Below are 13,943 nucleotides of genomic sequence, written 5' to 3'. Positions count from 1 at the left end.
GGCACCATGCTGGCTGGGTATGGAGTCTGTTTAGGATTCCGTCTCTCTCTCTCTGTCCCCGCTCCTGCCCTGAATGTGCACATATGCGCACGCTCTCTCTTAACAAAATAGATGGGATCAAACATTTCAAGCTTAAAACAAATGCTAGATTTATTGGAAGCTGAACTTACAAGTTTAAGAAGGACCAGGTCTTTAAATTTTCTAATTTTAATAAATCAAATATTCCTTTAAAAATGTGATCCAGCGGTTTGGCGCCTGCCTTTGGCCCAGGGCACGATCCTGGAGTCCCGGGATCGAGTCCCGCGTGGGGCTCCCGGTGTGGAGCCTGCTTTTCCCTCCTCCTGTGTCTCTGCCTCTCTCTTTTTCTCTCTCCATCTATCATGAATAAATAACTAAATAAATCTTAAAAAAAATGTGGTCCAGCTGAGTCATGTAAGGCCCTGTGGCCCTGCCCTGCTTACTGGGAGCTGGTGAGGGGGCGGGAGAGGCAGCAACTGCTTCCTCCTGCCCCAGCTCAGACCCCACCGGCCGGGTCAAGAGGCCTGAGCAGGAAGCTGTTCTGCAGTTCTCATCCAGATGAGCCCCAGCTGAACCCGCCGGTGCTCCCGGAGGGCCGTCCCTGGAGCCCCCCCCCTGCCTGGAAGCCAATGGCCAGGTCCAGGGCCCCTCGGAGGAGGAGGAGGAGGAGGAGGAGGAGCCCTGTGGTAACTGGCCTCTGTCACTTTCCTGTCGCAGGTCCTGGAACTGATTAGCAGGACATGAGTAATTTACCCATGAGACCCCCTCAGAAGCAGGTGGGGTGCAGAAAGCAGTGGGCAGGGACAAATAAAAGTCTCCATTTCCACTCTGTGAAGGCAGCACTTAGGGGAAACGAGGTGGGGGGTAGCTTTCTTTGAAATGAAACCTGGGAGGCCCGGACTTCAGCCTTTTTGTTGGCAAAGGAAAGGCCTGCGGCTGCCTCGGCGCTGCCACCCCTACAATTAGGCCGGAGGCCTCGCTGCTTCCTGAAACGAGAGCCGCAGGCAGCCCCCCAGCTCCGCCGGACGCCTTGGCCGCGTGGCCGGGGGCGGGCGGGTCCCCAGGTGGGCGCGGTGGGCGCGGTGGGCGCGGAGCTGCACCCAGGCCCCGCGGGGGGGGGGGGGGGGGGGGAGGCCAGCGCGAGGCTGAGCTCCAGGAGCCCCGAGCGAGCGGCAGCCTGGCTCGCTTGTTCCCTCTCCTGATGGGAAGGCACATCCCATCTGGAATCAAAGAATGTATGTTTTCAAACGTGCGGCCCATCCGCCCCGGCTTCCTTCAGCACGCCGTCGCCGTCGCCGTCGTGGTTTCGGGGGCCAGCCCCTGGCGATCCGGGCGCGGCCGCCCCACCTGCGTCCTTCCTGGCAGGGGAGGGGCCAGAAGGCTGACATCGGCTCCTGGAGCTGGACTTTAAGTGCTTTCTCAGAAAGGCGGCTTGACTGGCTCTACCTGGAACGTCATTTGGAAAATGCTTGACATTTCTATAGTGGAGCACTTGCCTCATTTAGGAAAAAGTTATGAAGAAAAGGGAAGGACTGGACTCGCAGGACCAGCTCTGCGTCCTCCCTCCCTCCCTCGGTGCCTGCAGTCACAGTTCTGGGTGGGGAGCAAGGCCTGACCGGCGCCCCAGGGGCGGAAAGGGGTGGCAGTGAGTTGACAGCTTGGCCTTTGTCCCCAGAGGAAACTTAGTTCCGGGCTCTTAAGTTGGCACACTTTCCTTTACTTTCCTTATAACAACTCAACTGCAGAAGAGCAGTAAAACTTTTTTATTGTTTGACTCGAGGCAATTATGATTGTGTGCAATATAATCCGTTTAATTCAGTTATTTAAAGTCTCTGACAGATGGAGAGCAGAGAAAGGGGTTTCTGGGAGAGAGGGAAAGAAGCGCCGGGGGTGTGGGGAGACCCTCTCTCTCACATACGTTTGTCCTGCTCCGCAGTGGGATTCACGTGGGCCCTCCCTGCCCTTCGAGTCTGGGCTTAATCATCATCTCTAAACTGGTCCTTTGGAGACAGACGTGCCTTCAGAAGAACAGTGGGACAGACACAGTTGGGTGCAGCAGCAGAGCTACAAGAAAAATCCAAGGGGAGCACGCAGAGCAAGGGAGGCTGTGCCCCCAGGGGCTGTGGCGGGGCCTCCTTGTCCCTGGACCCACCTGCCAGTTGTGCTTCTCCCTCCCGTGGAGTGGGACCTCCCGCAGGGAGGAGTTCAGGGACACAGCCACAGACAGCTGAGGAGGTACCTGCCGGAAGTCCCCTGTTGTGGCCTATCTGGGGAGCTGTGTCTCATCACAGGCCCCTCAGCTCCTGCTGCCTCTGCCCTCTCTCACGTGACCTTCCGTGAGGGTCCACTAAAGTCCATTAGACTGTGTCACCTCCCCCATTGAGGGGCTCCCTCCATGGCCGGACAGGAACCTGGGGGTGTGCAGGCGGGCCCAGGGGCCAGTCCCCCTCCTGCTGGGTTGTTTTATGTCTCCACCACTTCACCCCACGCCCCTCCCCCATACAGTGTCATCAATTTGTCATCCCTCAGAGTCTAGCTCAGGTTTTTCAGAAGTGACATGCTGACAGATTATTTGTAGACACCAAGGATTAACCTGCAATGTTTTCATTTGCATTTAAACCAGACTGAAAGTTACCTCAAACAAATCCAACCGGTTTGTGATCCAAACCCAGAGCGTGGTGGGCAAGCATCAAAGAACCCGTGCTATGTTTCCTCTGCCACAGACCACACTCCAGCACTGGTTACTTCCATTTGTTCCACACACAACATACCAGGACCCCCCTCCCCCCACCCAAAGTCTCTTCCCAGCACAGCTTCGGGCTCACTTGCAATGTCCTGCATCACATTCCCCAAGGAGGTCCATCCGGGTGCTTCTTCAGAAGCAGCTCCTCGAGTCTGGTGCCCCATGTCCTGAAGACTGAACTCAAGAAAGAATTCCATGGCTCCCACACACGCAACAAATGATGATGACATCGGGGTAGGAAAGCTCCATTTAACACCTTCCCTTCAAATGGAGAGAGAAGGGGAAGCCTAAGTGGATCCATCACAATTTGAAAATCCAGCCAGACTCACATCTCCAGTTCTCTGGTTAGAGCCATGTCCGCCCTGTGGCTTACTCAGGAGCTATTGTGGGAAATGCCCTTAACATTCTGTTGTTTTGTTTTGTTTTAAGATTTTATTTATTTGACACAGACAGAGAGAGATATATATAGGGAGAGAGAGTACAAGAGGGGAGGAGAGGGAGAAAGAAGCTCCCCCAGCAGGGAGCCCAAAGTGGGGCTGGATCCCAGGACCCAGGGATCATGACCTGTGCTGAAGGCAGACGCTTAACCGACTGAGCCACCCAGGCATCCCTTGTGCCCTTAACATTTTTAAACTCCCTCTTGTCTGAGAAATTCTACAAGGCATGCCTTTAGGACTCCTAGAAGCCCACTAGGTATATCCTGAAGTCTTTCTAAAGTCTTAAATCTTCCAGCTACCTTGAGATCGTCAGCCCGAGGCCATGCTGTGCAGAGAGTCTCCTGCATCTGATCTTTGTCCTGTACCATGAGACCCTTTTGGTGGGAGATGGTGGGAATGAGACTCAGGAAGTCCTGGCCCCTTTAGATGTCCTCTGAGCTCTGTTCTGTGCTTAATAATACCTTCCCTAGTCCATCCCTCTCTTCTGGTAGCTCTCCCAGGCAGCTGGAAGCAGCTAGTGGTACATTCCATCTTCTGCCTGGTGACTCCTCAGCCAGAACCTTACATCCATTGGGTATCCTTTCCATTTTCCATGTGACCACAGGCAACAATGCTGCCAAACTTCCTGTGTAGCCTCCAATAACATTTTCCTCACTACCCTCCAGGCTCTCAAAACAGTCTTTCTGAAGTCCCTCCAGCTTTTATTAACAATCCTTGCAAGGTCCTCCCAGATCTTGCCCAATGCTTCATCCCAACGCTGTCATGTGTTAGCTTTTTGTTATGGCAGCAGCCTAATTCCAGGTACCAAATTTTGTTGTAGCCATCTGTTGCTGCATAACAAATTACCCCAAAACTTAGTGGCTTAAAACAATAATTTTTATTGTCTTACCCCATTTTGTGGATCTAAAAGTGGGATAGAACCCATTGGGTGGTGTTTTTTTTCCTCTACAGGGTAGGTTGGTGATATTCAGCTGGGGGTGGGCTGGCCAATGGGGGCCAAGATGGCTTTGTTCACATAGCTGGCACCTTGATGGAGAAGGCTGGAAGGCTGTACTTAACAGAGCCTGTCAAACACAGTCCTTACATAGGGTCTCTCCAGCATGGCCATCAGGATAGTCCAGTGTGTCACATGGCAGCTCACAGCTTTTAGAATGTTCCTAGAAATGGTGGAAGCTGCCATTTTCTTAAGACTTGGTCTTGGAAACTGGTATAAATCACTTCTGCCATCTTCAGCAGACAAAATAGTCCACTCAAGGGGAGAAAATATAATCCCCACGTCTCAGTGGTAGGATTGTCAAGGAACTCATGATCATGTTTAGTTTTCCATACTTCATCCCATTGCCTGGGATGACATGTGAAGGCTGGAGTTGCAGCAGCCATCCTGACCCATGAGAAGATATTGAGAAGAAAAGTTATGCACTGCAGATCAGTAAGTTAGAAGCAGTCTGGATCCCTGATACCATAGAAAACCATCCAATCCCTGAACAACCTACTCCTGAATTTTTAGAATGTGAGAGAAACTAATTATTCTTAAGTCAATGTTATTTGGGGTCTTTTCTGTCACTTGGGGCACAACATATTCTCAGAGTTGCAAATCGAGAAGACTGTTTTGTACCCCCATCATTCATTCTGTGCCCCATAGCCAGAGTTTCTTGAGGTACCACATTTGGGGGCTGGCAAAAGCTCCCCTACAATACCTTCCATTATAAATGGAAAAACCTAACTCACACCCAGATCTCATCACTTTTTCTTTTTTTTTTTTAGATTTTATTTATTTACTCATGAGACACACAGAGAAAGAGGCAGAGGCATAGGTAGAGGGAGAAGCAGGCTCCCTGTGGGAAGCCCTACATGGGACTCGATTCCAGGACCCCAGGATCATGACCTGAGTCGAAGGCAGACACTCAACCACTGAGCCACCCTGGCACCCTCGTCACTTCTTTTAGAACAAATATTCTATCAGATTAAAATTTAGCATTCAAGGCCCTGCATAATTGGGTCCTGACCCATGTCTGCAGCCTCACTTGCCTATCACCCCCTCAGGCCACCGGGCCAATGAGCCCACTGTGCAAAGTGCTCTGTGTTGTCCTGCGCCTGGGTTTATGCTTGCCGTCCTCCACCGCATCCCCATCCCCACCAATTTTTTTCAAACTCTACCATGTTTTTAGGCCAGCACTTAAATCTCCTTTTCTCTGTGAAGGATTTCCAGGACCACAATGAAAGGGTTAGCAACTTCTCTTAGACTTCTAAAAGGGATCATTGTCCAAATCCTTCATCTGACATCACATTCTACCGTCAATGGAGAGTTTTATTGTTTTTATATCACACATACACACACACACACACACATCCCAATTCTCTCAGTAGAGTATGAGTCGCCGAAAGGCAAGGGCCTGTGTCACAGCTCTTTGGGTCCCTTGTGTCTCCCTGGTTATGTCCAGTTTTGTTGCCAGGAGCCCACCCGTACAGCAAAAACAAAGCCAACTGCTGACTTACATGGAAAAAGGGGAAAGAAAATTCCATTCACCCAGCTACAATCATCTAGCCTCTTGCATGCTCCCTGGCATACACACCCCACAATTCCACATTCCCCTTCCCTCCCTCACTGGACACTCGCTGGTTAAGTCCACCTCAGAGAAAAGATCAAGGAGGACCTAAGTATGGAAGTGAGAATTTCTCACCTTTGCTGTGGTTGCCTCAGAGAAGCCCAAGGAGACCTCCAATCTAATACCCTGCAAGACCCTCCCCCCACCCCACCCTACACACACACACACACACACACACACACACACACACCACACAATCCCGGCCTGCAGAGAACCAGGATGGACTCTGCTGGGACGTCAGAGGGCTCACACATCAGAAAAGTAGCTGAAAACAGCAAAGATTCCAAATGGAAACTTTAGCTAAACTCTGTATTGCTTTCCATGAGTGCCAAAGGCCTGACGATGAGCAGAACTGACACCCAGGGAGATTACATTTAATGAGTTATTTGGCAAAGGCTATTTCTGAAATTAATTATCAATCACCTCTAATTATTTTTAAATGGCATTTTTTAGTCCACAAGGCCTGAGGCAATGTGTATGTTGGGGGCTGCTCCCTCAGCTGCTTTCAGGATCCATGCTGAAAGGTGTCCAGAGACCTGTCCTGTCTTGGGTGCTACCTATAGCACCCACCTTTATTTTAAGAGCAATAAGCATGAGCTGGGAGAGGAGGATTATGGCTTGAGCCAGTCCTCATTCAGCACCAATCTCCTCTCAGGCCTCACCTGGCCCCAGGTCTTGGTTATAATTCAACCCCATTGCCTTAGCTCACCTGGCCAGAGAGAGGAAGCAGGGCTTGGCTGCTCCTGCTGCCTTCTCAGGACCCTATAGTGCTTGCAAATACTGAAGTTAGTGCTAGAAGAACAGCCAGGTACAAACACACATGGGAATATGGTCCAACATCAGAGTGACAAGGAGCTGGGGCCAGCACCTCCATCCCACACTCACCGGAGTGGTCCAGAGGAATAGAGAGTTGTGAGAGGCACATCCAGCAGCCTCTACCACCATTGCCAGGGCTTGCTGGACAGGTTCTCTAGGCCTGAGCTGCTTTTCAAAGAGCACACATGCACCGCCCCTGTCCTGGGGCATTTTCTGATGGACCAGAAATAGTCTCCCTCCTGCATCTGCCAAGGGCAAGGATAGCAGCTTGCTTCCCAATCCTTGTGGCCCTGGTGCCCAGCACAGTGCCTGGCAAGTGGCAGATGCTCCAAGAATATTGGTCTAACGATCACAGATGCTCCCAGATCTGCCTCCCATGAGTCCCAGCATCGACTGTCATGATTGGGGGCCCCCTGCCTAAAACACTGCAGGGCTGTTGGGAAAACATGGAAGGCTATCCTTGTGCAGTTGTCTATTCCTCCCACCCTTCACCAGCTGCTCTGTAGGCTCAGATTAGCTGGGGCATTTCTCTGCTCTCGTTTCTTAATGCTGGTTCATGAGGGCCACGGAACAGTGGCCAGGGTTTGAAGGTTTTGCTCCTGACCAGGCCCTAATTCCCATAGTCACCATAGGCCACTTTGGAAAACAGTCTTCCTTTGAAATAGGGAGAGTAAGACTTAGTGAAGAACTTTGCAAACTCCCCCTCACCAATAAAAAAGGTCCTGAAATTCTTTCCTTTTCTGGAAGATTCAAGTCAGACAACACATAGTGTAACGGGTCAGAGAGCATGCACATACCCTGGTCTAGACCAGAAGAGATGAAAGGGAGCTTTTTCCAGGTGGCCTGAGAAGGCTGTCCCTGTCTCAAATCCCCCCCTGGTGCAGGCAGTCCCTGAGAGGTGTCCACCCTGGGCCCGCCCCCAACACTCAGAGCGGCACATGACCCTGTAGCTCACACAGTGATCGGACTTACAACCCTGGGGTAGACTGGAATATACGCAAACAAGACTTTCTAGAATCTTGGCCCTTTCTTAACAATTTTAGAGCCATATAGACGCCCCTAGACTTCTACTTTCTAAGGATAAATGTCCTTGGGATTGGACCAGTTTAAAACCTCGTGTTCTTCTCCCAAATCTTTCCCATACTACAGAATGAGGAACCTTTAAATTCAGATTCTCAGGGTGATATGCTGCTTTGGTTGACTTTTTAAAAAAACATGTCAGACATTTATTGAAGAATTTCCCTTTAATTGAGGATGTACTAATCACTCTGCAATGATTGCACTTAAAAGATGAGGCACAGGGATGCCTGGGTGGCTCAGTGATTGAGCATCTGCCTTCAGCTCAGGGTGTGATCCTGGGGTCCTGAGATCGAGTCCCACATTGGGCTCCCCACAGGAAGCCTGCTCCTCTCTTTGCCTCTGTCTCTGCCTCTCTCTCTGTGTCTTTCGTGAATAAATAAAATCTTAAAAAAAAAAAAAAAAAAAGATGAGGCACAACTACAAAAGGACTAAATGGAAGTAAATATTGACACCAAGCATCAAACTGGTCTGAGGTGCAGTTCTAAATGCTTCTATCTGGCCATGTGACCTTGGACAATCATGTCACCCTTTTGGCCTAGGTCTACCTCTACAAAATGAGGGTTGGACTAGCCCATCCCTCAGGTCCCCTCTGGGCTCAGTCCAGTGGTGCTCTGGGATTGACCTCATCGCCTCCTGCTGGTGTGTACGTGCACTGATTTAACATCACACCTCAAGGAACCTCTGGTGAGCTCTGAGGCTCAGCATGGTGGCTTGTCATCTCTAAAGTGTGCCTGTTCTGGCAGAAATGAGAGCACTAGCCAGCTATCCTGGAGAGATGGTATCTAGTCGGGAGTTACTTCTTTTGAACTGGCTGTGGCTGAACTGACCACAACCTGAGTGGCTTAGAAATTAGCACATGCAGAGTTAAATCTTTTGAGACATCTGCTAGGTAAATGCCAAAGGGTGGATCCAGCACTTGAGAACCACAAATTGGGGTGTTCAGGTTTAGCACAAACTCCAGGCATCCATCTCTAGGAGCAAACTGGCCATTTGGCACAGAGATCCGAGCCTGGGACCTGCCAACACTCACCACCTACATCCCAGGGTGCTCTGAAATTGGGCATTCCATGTGGGAGGGAGGGGTCTGTTCTCAGTCCTGAGTCTTATCCCATTTCCCTGCAAATGGTCGGCATAGCTCTTGTTATCACTATTTCTAGCTCCACGCTCACGTTTTAGGTCTTAGAGATAGTGTTTACTGATACTAAACAATGCCCTAGCTGCTATGCAGAACATCTGTGCCGCAGCTGCCATGGCCCCAGTTGGAGTTTTTGTAATAGTTTTGGGATGATTCGCTAGCACGGTACACACAGTACTGAGAGGGCTATGTTCTGCGAGCCTAAAGGATTTGGGATAATTGGAAATTTCAGGGTTTTCAAGGTTGTTATTGGGTGTGGTTGTGGGGGAACGTTTTCCTTGGTTTGGGTATATAAGTATCAATTGCAAAAGTTTGTTTATAACTGTCAGCCAGAAGACTTTTGTATAGCTACAGTCTCCCACTGCCCCTGCAAAATAACCTAAGAATTATGCTTGAAAAGTGCCCAAGGTCATAGAGCAAATTACTGGCATGTTCTAGAACATTCATACTGGTAATAACTAAATTGCCAACGGTTGAGCCAGCCTCCTGGGTTAGATGACAAAAGCAGGTCTTTTATGTCAAAGGATTTTTAAAAACTACTCAGAGAGAAGGGATGTTGGGGGAAGAGATTTTGATCCATCCTTCACTGGCATGTTAGCACATCACAGTGGTTGTTATGCTAAAAGTCCTAAAAAGTTTAAATAAGGCATAAATAACTTCAATGGGTCTGGTGCCCTTGGTTTTTCAGAGCACTTTCCCTGTTAGATTTTCCTATTAGACTTCTCTGAGGGCCCCAGGGGAACAGAGCTGAGGCCCACAAACACTCAGTATCTAATTCTTTTTTGTTCGAAAAGTGGGCAAAACCTTGCTCAGAGCACTCAGCTACTAAATTCTAGTGCTCCCAGCCTTTCTGGGTCTTGCATTCATGCCTGCATCATATACAGATTGTGTGGCTACTGCGCGTCAAGTAGAAACACGGTGGTAAACAATCGGCAAAGGCCCCTGATCTCCACAAGTGACACAATCCCTACACACATAAACAACAGCCAGAAGAAACACACAGAATGTAGACAGCGATAAGGGCTATGCAAAACTGAAATAAGGTGCGGTGGAAGACGGTGATGGGGGGTGGGGATGGGGCGACTTCAGAGTGCAGGGAAGGCCGTGCTGACATCTGAACTCAGACCTCAACTGCAAGAAGTATCCACCAGGGGAAGAGGAGGAGGTCAGCGTCCTGGGAACAACACTGGGAGAAGCTGGCCTTGTCGGAGGATCCAGGGCATGGAGCACAGTGGCTGGGGCTGGGGGTGAGGCGGGGGAAAGAGGAGTGTGACAAAGCAGGCAGGAGCTTGGAGAGCAGGGGCTTATTGCTCTAAGTGCTATGGGAACCCACAGGTCAGAGTGGTGCCCTCCGGGTGTGCTGCTCCATTCTCCCTTCAGGATAGAAACATCTAGGAGGAAAGTGGTCAGCGGACAGCTTCCAGATGCAATGTAGTCAAGATCCACCCAGCATTCGACCCTAGGCCATGCTCTGCCCCATGACTGACCCATACAGGAGTGCTGGAGCTGGGACCCCCAACACGGTGCTCCCTGCCGGGCTGGTACAGACTTCCTCAAGCAGCACTGTGGTCCATGGCTGTGGCTACTCCCATCTTCCTCTGTCTCTCTTTCCCCAGGTGTCGGGCCTGAATCCTGGTCTGAAGACTCCCCAGAATCCTACTGCTGCCTCACCCCTTTCTCCCTCACGGGTTTTCCCCATCATAAGCCTTCTGACTCTGTCTTGCCTTGCATCCCAGAGAACCCGGCCCCATAGCAGGTTCTGAGCAGAGGAGCAGCATGTTCTGCTTTGGGGGCTGTTGGATGAAAGATGGCTTGTAGCAGCAGAAAGTGAGCTGGAGATCAGTCGGGAGCTGCTGGGGACAGTTAGGTCTTGGTTGTGCTGTTTGAGTGGCCCATTAGACCCCTGCATATGTTCCTCCTCGTCTTCTGGACCCCGGGAGAATGCTACTTTTGTAGATGTTGCCAACAAGATTAAAGATGGCTGCCACCTAGCCAGCCCACGGCACGTGTGGGCATAGCACGCTGTAACAGCCATTATATCCAGCCTTCCCAACAATCCCACTTCGGGAGCCAGGAGCTGGACTCGGGTTCACTGCAGTGTTCACAGCCAAGCTACAGCATCCAGGCCGTCCTACAACAGGCATCTGTCTTTCTGGTTGTCTCCTGTACCATTGAGCCTCCTGCCCTGAGTTCTTTCCTGTCAGAGACCACATCTGAGCCATCTCTGGTCTCCAGTATTAACCCAGGGTTCTGCATACAGGTGCCCAGGCAGTACAGGAACTTCCAGGAGCTTCTTGGGCCATTCTGAATGCTGGTAACGGTCCTCTTTACTGTCATAGGCCTGACACCCCCCCAAGCCACCAAAAGGAGCTGGGGGAAGAGCCTGGCATGCCCTGGCCACCAGGACCTGGATGGCAGTGACCTGCATACTCCCTCCCCTCCAACTTGGGGAAGGAAAGAGAACAGCCCCCCCCCCCCCCGGCTTCCTGGGCCCTGGTAGGTCTTCCTCCTAAAAAATAACTTGTTAGGCACCACTCTGAGCATTCAGACAGGGCCCACTGGTCCCTGAAGCCACTGCAAGGCTTGAGGCTCGATGGCAGCATCCGGAGGACTCAGGGGCCATCCCCTCACCGGAAGAAAGCTCGATTGTTCCAGGTGCACAAAGGATGGGCACTGGGCAGGCAGGGCTAGCATTGGAATGGCCAGCTGCTGGAAGACCTCGCTGGGAGACCTCGCTGGGAGACCTCACTGGGAGACCTCGCCAGCGCCCTGGATGCCCCTGCCCTGGGCCGGCCCTGGCTGGGACCCGACTTGTGCGGCCGCCCTGCACCCCCCAGAAAGGGCCCTCCCCCGGGCCTGTGCCCCACGCGTCATGTGGGGACCCAGGCGAGCATCTGTTGCAGGCAGCACAATGTCTAAACATCCGTGCAAACTTGGACCAACAGGTCCTGTGAAATGTGCTAACCATCTGCTTTTCCTTAGCCGTTTTTTGAGCAAATTATGTTTATTATGTTAATTTATTTTACTGTCAACAACACCGAATAACACAGTTGCCGCTAAACAACGTCATTATATATCTCTTCTGGCATATTACCAGGAGGTTGGGTTTGGATTTGGGTTTTTGTAAATGCAACAGGAATAAATACACATTGAAATGTCGATTTATTTAAAATTAAATCTCCGATGGTAAAGCCATAGGTGCAGGTGAGTGGAGGCACTCACTGCTTCAGGGAAGGCTGTCTCTGGGAGAGGCTGCAGCCACCCCGGTGAGACTGGGCTTCGATGGGGCCCGTGTGGTTTGAGAAGCTCTCAGGCCTCTGATTTTTCCTCTCAAAACTTGCCCCTCCTTCCAAAAAACCCTCCACTTTTCCGCCAAGCCACGGGGACCAGGAGGAGCCCTAACCAGAGAGAGGGTGTGCCCTAGTGCTTCACTGAGAACCACCCTGAAACCAACACAGCCAGGCAGGGGTTGGGTCTTATAGTAATTAAGTTTGTGATCCTTCCTCCCACCCCCAGGCCAATAAACTCCATACTTCCAGAGAGAGAGGAGAAGAAAGAGGAGTGCTGTGTGGAAGAGAGAGGGAGAGAGCAAGAGAGAGCAAGAAGATGCATCTTGAAATGTACCACATCAGTGCATTGGGCCTGCAAGGGACTGCTCTCTGCAAGCTTGTCAGGGCAGAGCTAGTGCAGAGCTCAAGAGCCTCAAAGTAGCACCACGCTGACTCAAATAGTTCATCAATTAGGTAATAAGCAACATGAGGTGAAGGCAGTTCCTGGGAAGAAAACAGTTTAGGGCCTCAGACGGAGACCAGGGCTGCCTGCTGTGGAAAGGAACAGATTTCTTCCAGTCGGGTCCCAGGCCCAACTGAGATGGAGTCTGCACACCCCAACCTGGAGCCTGCCTGTGGCAGCCAGACCCCAGGCTCCCCTGCTTTTCCCTGCTGACCTCTCAGAAGCTGAGAAAAATCCCCAGGTGGGATTTTCACAGCACAAATGACCAGCCTGATCAAGAGATGTGGTAGCCAGGTGGCTTCTGGGTGTCCTTGCAAATATTTGGTTTCAGAGAGCGGGTCACGTTACACAGTTTAATACTGGAGACGGAAAGGGCTGTAGCAAGAAGCTTTTGTCCTGCACTTGTCCCGCAGCCGCCAGTAGGCAGCCCATAAAAATGTGGGGCTCATGTTCACACAGATGGCTGTTGGTTTTACAGGCTGGGGGGAGAGGAGCGGAAGAGGATGGTCATGGTGAGGCTGAGAGTCTCCATTAAATGGGACTCAGCTGCCTGGGGCACAGCAACTACAGAGGGAGGTTGGGCCCTGGGGGCGCCCCACGGAACTCATTGTTCTCTGGAGGCTCCCTGCCCACCCCTGATCGGTGCACAGCACTGTGTTGTACCCCGCCTCCACAGCCAGCGCCTCACCACCTCCTCGTCTCAGTCTCACCGTACGGATGACCCCTGCCCTTGAAGGGTGGCCACAGCGCTCAGTGCCACCTCCTGCCCCTTCTGGACCTAGGGGGGAGGGTTCCCTGCTCTTTGCTTTCTTCCTTCCCTAGGAGCCTAGAAACCAGTTCATTCTTAAGTACATATCTAAATCATATCTCTTCTAGGACATTTTCCACTTTACTGGGGCGGGGGTAGGTGGGGTTCCAGTCTTAAATCATGTGGAATGTCTTAGTACACGGCATGAAAGGAGAACCTCTTGTCCTCTGCTTAGGGACAGAGATCATTTCCATTTCAGTTCGCGGCGGGGGCCCCTACCTGGCCCGAACCCGTTCTGGGCACCCCATCTCCATCAGGCCGCAGGGACTGTTCAGCACCCTGGCGGAGGAAGGCGGACGTTTGCGGAGGGCGCTGCCCACCAGGTGGCGCCGTTGCCCAGGGCCGCGCGGTGGCCCCCCCCCCCCCCCCCCGAGCGGGGGTGGGGAGGGAGAGGCTGCGGGGGCCACACCGGAGCCGGGAGGGGGTCCCCGGGGAGGGCCGTCTCTGGGGCGCTGCGCGTCAGGAGCCCGCAGCTCCGCGGCCACCGGAGGCCGGGGCGCGGGGAACAACCGCCGTCTCCCCCATCCTCGGGGCCCATCTCCGTAGGCAAGCCCGGCGGTTCTCTGGT

The 13,943-nt window shown here is 52.0% G+C and overlaps 1 long non-coding RNA gene across 2 annotated transcripts; it reads right to left on the bottom strand.

Moving 5' to 3' along the window:
- Positions 1 to 1,215: 1,215 nt before the first annotated feature.
- LOC144313336 (uncharacterized) lies at positions 1,216 to 13,735 on the bottom strand. 2 transcript variants are annotated; one of them, XR_013379003.1, is made up of 4 exons: positions 13,595 to 13,735; positions 2,844 to 3,022; positions 1,937 to 2,082; positions 1,216 to 1,464 (listed from the first exon to the last, which is right to left on the bottom strand). It is a non-coding gene; the product is annotated as an uncharacterized LOC144313336 (long non-coding RNA). The 2 variants fall into 2 exon arrangements; XR_013379002.1 differs by lacking the exon at positions 1,216 to 1,464 and having other exon boundaries at positions 1,519 to 2,082.
- Positions 13,736 to 13,943: the final 208 nt, after the last annotated feature.

Source organism: Canis aureus, chromosome 5, assembly GCF_053574225.1.
Source record: "Canis aureus isolate CA01 chromosome 5, VMU_Caureus_v.1.0, whole genome shotgun sequence".
NCBI lineage: Eukaryota > Metazoa > Chordata > Mammalia > Carnivora > Canidae > Canis > Canis aureus.
Note: the sequence above shows the minus strand (reverse complement) of the source record. Positions and strands in the feature narration are given on the sequence as shown.